This window comes from Argiope bruennichi, chromosome 6 (assembly GCF_947563725.1).
Source record: "Argiope bruennichi chromosome 6, qqArgBrue1.1, whole genome shotgun sequence".
Classification (NCBI taxonomy): domain Eukaryota; kingdom Metazoa; phylum Arthropoda; class Arachnida; order Araneae; family Araneidae; genus Argiope; species Argiope bruennichi.
In genome coordinates this window covers 120513671-120518929 of record NC_079156.1, presented here as the reverse complement: position 1 = coordinate 120518929, position 5259 = coordinate 120513671, and positions in this window count along the sequence as shown.

Below are 5259 nucleotides of genomic sequence, written 5' to 3'. Positions count from 1 at the left end.
ATTTTCTTAAAGAACATTCTAGTTTCATTACAAATGTAAATTAGTCACTTTTTTTAATATTTTAATTTTTGTAGAACAGGGGGGGGGGAGGTCTACTACGTGTTTAACTCGTTTAATTATCTAAACTGATGGTTTTTATTTTAAAAAAAGAATGAAATTGAATAAGGAAACTGAGTATTTTTTTATTCTAATGTAATTTTTTGTCCAAGGAGATTTTTATTTTTCGAAATACCTACCCTTATTTGTTTGATTTACTAGATTAATGTCCTGTATTTGAGCTTAATAAGATGTTGCTCTTTCCAGTATCCTGACACTACCACTTTTCTGAGATTATACTTCGCTAAGGGATGAGATGCGGAAAGGTGAGAGCATATTCTGGAGTTATTTATTCTTTAACCTTGATTTCCACCTTATTAGATATTTTTCGATGTTTTTTTCCCATGTGTATGTAAGCACCATGTCGTTTCTGATCGTACTGTTTTATTGTAACTCAAAATTGCGTATTGATTGTGTATTTGGTTAGTTCAACTGGCAAAAAGACTTTCAAGCTCAGAAAGAAAAATATTTTATATAATATTATTAAATGAAACTGAGGTTATCTACCTTTGTTAATCTCAAAATGTTATGTTAAAATTCAAAAACAAATAAAAAAATTGTTTTAATCTAAAAAATTATTATTATTTTATAAAAAGTGAATTATTAAATTTTAAGAACTGAAATCTTTTATTTACTCATCATAATATATAATATTTTGTAATATAATTTGTAATTTGCATAAAATATAATTTGACTTCTCACAGTAAATACAAATTGTTCTAAAATATTTTATTATGAATAAGTATCTTTTTCCGTCAACATACCAATTACTTCTAGTTTGTTCGCCTCCTACTAGACGAATTCACCTTAATGTTAAATGTAAACATCTCACCCTTATTTTGATTGAATAAACACATTCTGACGCATGCGCAAAAGTGCGGAGGATTTTAGAAACCGAGAATGACCAATAGCTGTATTTTTATTTTGTAGTTTTATTTAGTAGTCAAATAAAATGCTTATGTATGAACTTATTATTTTTATTTACTTTTTGACACATTTTCTGGAATTTAGTTAAATTTGGAAATGCATTAAAATTTATTTTTATCAAATGAAATAAAATAAATAAATAAATATAAAATTAATGTATTTAGAAGAGCACAATGAAAGAAAGTTTCTTTAGTTAATTTATAGCAATTTTAGGTTTTTTAAAATTAATTGAAAGAATGTAAAGATTGAATTTATGTGAAATTGATTTAAGATTGAAAGATTGAATTTACTTGATTCATTTTTTTTGAGTGGAGGGGGTCTAGATTTTAAACTATAAGGAACAGATTTTTTTTATGTTTTTATTGGAATTTGAACAATATTGTATTTGAGTAAATCGGTTTGTTTTTAAATTACATTTGCTCTATTCCCAGCCTAGTTTAAGTTGGATATCACAATATTCTATAAGAAATAGCATTTTATTTTTAAGCTTTAATTGAAACAAATTTTATTTCAATTCAAGGATATTTAAATGTTGTGGAATAAAAACACAAATTCAAGAATGTCCAATAAATTAAAGAAATTAATATTGCCGCATTGAAGAAAGATAGCCGACTCTCCATGGCCGAATGGTCATAGCACTGGTCTTTTAATCAAGAGATCGTAAGTTCGAATCCCGCTAGAGACGATGCGATTCACAGTCTGTGTAAATATTTAATTTGTTTGATTGTATGTTTTCCTTTACTTCATGTCCCAGAAGATTCTGGACCTTTCTTTAATTTACCAGACAAGTGTTCTGGACTTTTCTTACTGTCTCCAGAAAAGTATTCTGGAACTTTCTCTGTTAGTATAAAAGCAGAAGATTTGTCAGTTACTGTGTTCAGAGTTCAGTTAATAAATTGGTTTAGCTCTACTTGTGTGTGTCATTGCGTTCCGCACTACAGTATCTACGTGACAATATTACCAAAATCGTGCTTTAACCATAATTTCAAAGTTCTTAAATGCACTTTCGAGTATTTCTTCTCATATTTTATTGTAAGATAATGAAAGCGTCAATGGGTGTTCTTCCCGAATTAGCATTCTTTTAAATATGTTGTGAAGGTGTATATCCCATAAGGAATTATGCATTTTATAAAAGTAATTTCTTAGGAATGCTTCCTAACAGTGTAGATTCAGAAAAAAAAGTGACCGTTTTTTTTATCAATGGTTTGGCCTGTTTCTTTAGTTTTGTCCATACATTTTATTATCCTTTACATATATAAACGTTATTTTTCTAATAGTACAACCTTAGGGGGAAAATATAACATTTTCTGTCACCAATGGGATGCCCATGTTTTTAATTTAGCATGTGATTTTTTTTTTTGCATTAATAAACAATATTTTGGCGAGTTTATTTTTTTATTTATGGTTTTAAAAAACTCCTTTTTAGAGCATTTAAAATTAATTTATCCGTCGGAAATTGTAAGAACAAATCCAAATTAATAATCTAAAACTCGTTACCATAAATAAAAATTATTCGTATTTGTGTAATCCATCAGAATGCTTCCCTTATTTAGAAAATGTCCCTTTTGCAAATACTGACTCACCCATGCTGAACAAATGTAAGAAATTAAGGTTTTAATCTTACTTTATCTGGTATATTTGACCAACGCTATTGAAGCAAGGATTCAAGATATAAGGGAAGTGTAACACCTACTCACGGAGAGGAACTGATAGTAAAAACTTATAAACCTCCACCGGCTACGGCTCAACTTCTACGGTAGGAAATAGCCCTCCTGATAGAATGGATGTAACTTGATCCCAAACACAATACCGAATTTGATGTATGGGATCTTTTATAAGTCTATTTAAGTAATACATTTAGTATAATGATATTTGATCAATGGGACAATTCTTTAAGAAATCCTTAAGAAAGTCGGTGCCTTAAAATGTAGCTTTTGCAGTTTACACTTAAATCTGACACTGCATAAACATTAAATTATTCTGAGATGAAGCGAGAGCAAATTTTGCTATTTTTCAAACATATATTTAAGAGGGATATATATGTGTGTATGATAAGTTAAAATGTCTTGCGTTTATAAATGGTTCTTTTCTATTTAAATTCAAACATAAAAACGCTTTTATTTTAATTTCTAGTTTGATAAGTCTTTTCATTTTTTCCCTCTCTGGATCTAGTATTATACCTTTTACTGAATAACGTTCAATTGATGTATCACATGAAAAACACAAATATTAAAAGAAATGGCGAATCAGTATTTTTTTTAGAAAAGTCCAGGTCTCGAATGCAAAAAATGGATAGAAAGCATTTTCTCTCTCTTTTTACTTTCTTTTATACAAAGTATAGAGCAAGTAATGTAATTATTAAAAAAATTCAAACTCGAGATTTTGATAAACCTTTTAGACTGCCCTAAGTTCGGAAAATATATTTTTGGAAAATGGCCACCTAAACGAATGAAATTTAGTATATAGTGTTTACACCAAATATGTAGATTTTCATCAGATTTTGAGCAAACCCCATTCAAAGGAAGTGTGTCTGTCTGTCGATCCGGCTGTTCGAATATAAGTCAATACGATTACCGCAAAACGAAGATAGGTAAATAGATACAACTCGGTTTACAAATTTAACATTTACAGTTTACATTTTACTATTTTACATTTACTATTATTACAATTTACATCTACGCCTATCGAAGTTTGAACCAAATTCAACTAGAGATTGACCGTCTGTCGGTCTGTATTTTCAGAAATATGTAAAAGCGATAACTCAAAATTCAGTGACCTAAATGTATCAAATTTGGTATGGGATGTTGTGTCTACAAGTGTAGTTTTGTGTCAGATTTTGTTTCAATCGATTGGGAAGAACGAGCCTAAAACCCAAATTAACCAATTAATCGGTTAACCCCCCAAATTTCGGATACTTTTGATCGTATATCAGGGATTAATCTTCAAAGCACCTCGCCACGGCTAGATTCAGTAAAAAAGCTAAATTTATGCCAAATATCAATAATTCTAACTACTGTCCCCCAATTCTAGGCAAGGTATTTTTGGTCCTATTCAAGGTTCAAAATTTTATGTGGGGTGATGAGGATGACATCTTCATTAGAGAATATATCAGACAATTTTGAATAAAACAACTTCTTTTTTTTGGTCTTTAAGTTGATGGTTATTTGGCGACCGTTTCATGAGTTTGGCGATGTAATTGTATCATAATCTTAAGTCTACCAATAATTGCGATTAGCGGGGAGATAATATTAATAACCTCAAAAAATTGGAGTAAATTCGAGCTTTTAGCCATCGTAGCATGATACTATTTTTGGCTTGATTTGTCTATTGTTTTGTTTTTTAAATTTATTTTAGTTTCAGAAAAATAATTTGCATACAAAAATTATTTAATATCGCCGCACGACTCATGTATATAAATGGAGTTTTTAAAACAATGAAAATATTTTCGTTAACTATACAAGCAAATATTTTGAATATTTTACTAAAATAAGAATATATATATATATATATATATATATATATATATATATATATATATATATATATATATATATATATATATATATATATATATATATATATATATATATATATATATATATATATATATATATATATATATATATATATGAAGTAAAATTTATATCAATGAAAGGCTGGGTATATTTAAAAATTTAAAGTACTGAAAAAAAGTTTTTATGCGATAATAAATCTTAAAATAATTAGAATTAGCATTAACATTTCGTTGCTTTTTGATTAAAAATCAAATCAAAGTTTTAAAAAATCCTTTTTAGTGAGTAACTCTAACCCAAGAATTAGTTATCTACTTTTACATTCAACAATCAGTCTTGTACAGTGTTTTGTTCAATATTTACTTTTTTTAAAAATCACTTTATATGTTATATGTTAGTATACAAACATTATCATGTTAGTAAACGCTAAAGAAAGCTTGAAAACTATCATATGTATAAAACTACCCTGACGGAAAAAGTTTCTAAAACATCGCTTACGCTATATTGTTCTAGAAATAAAATCTACATACTCAACAGTTAAATCATTTGCTAGATTTCTTTTTCACGACATTATATAAGATTTAGGTAACAGTACTTCATAAATTGCTTTTATAACTGTCTTCTCTGTTATTAGTTTCAACAATTACAGTGCTGATTTTCTACTACATTCTATATACAGGTATATGCTTTGCTTTTAATGATAGCTTTTCAATAACGAGCACTT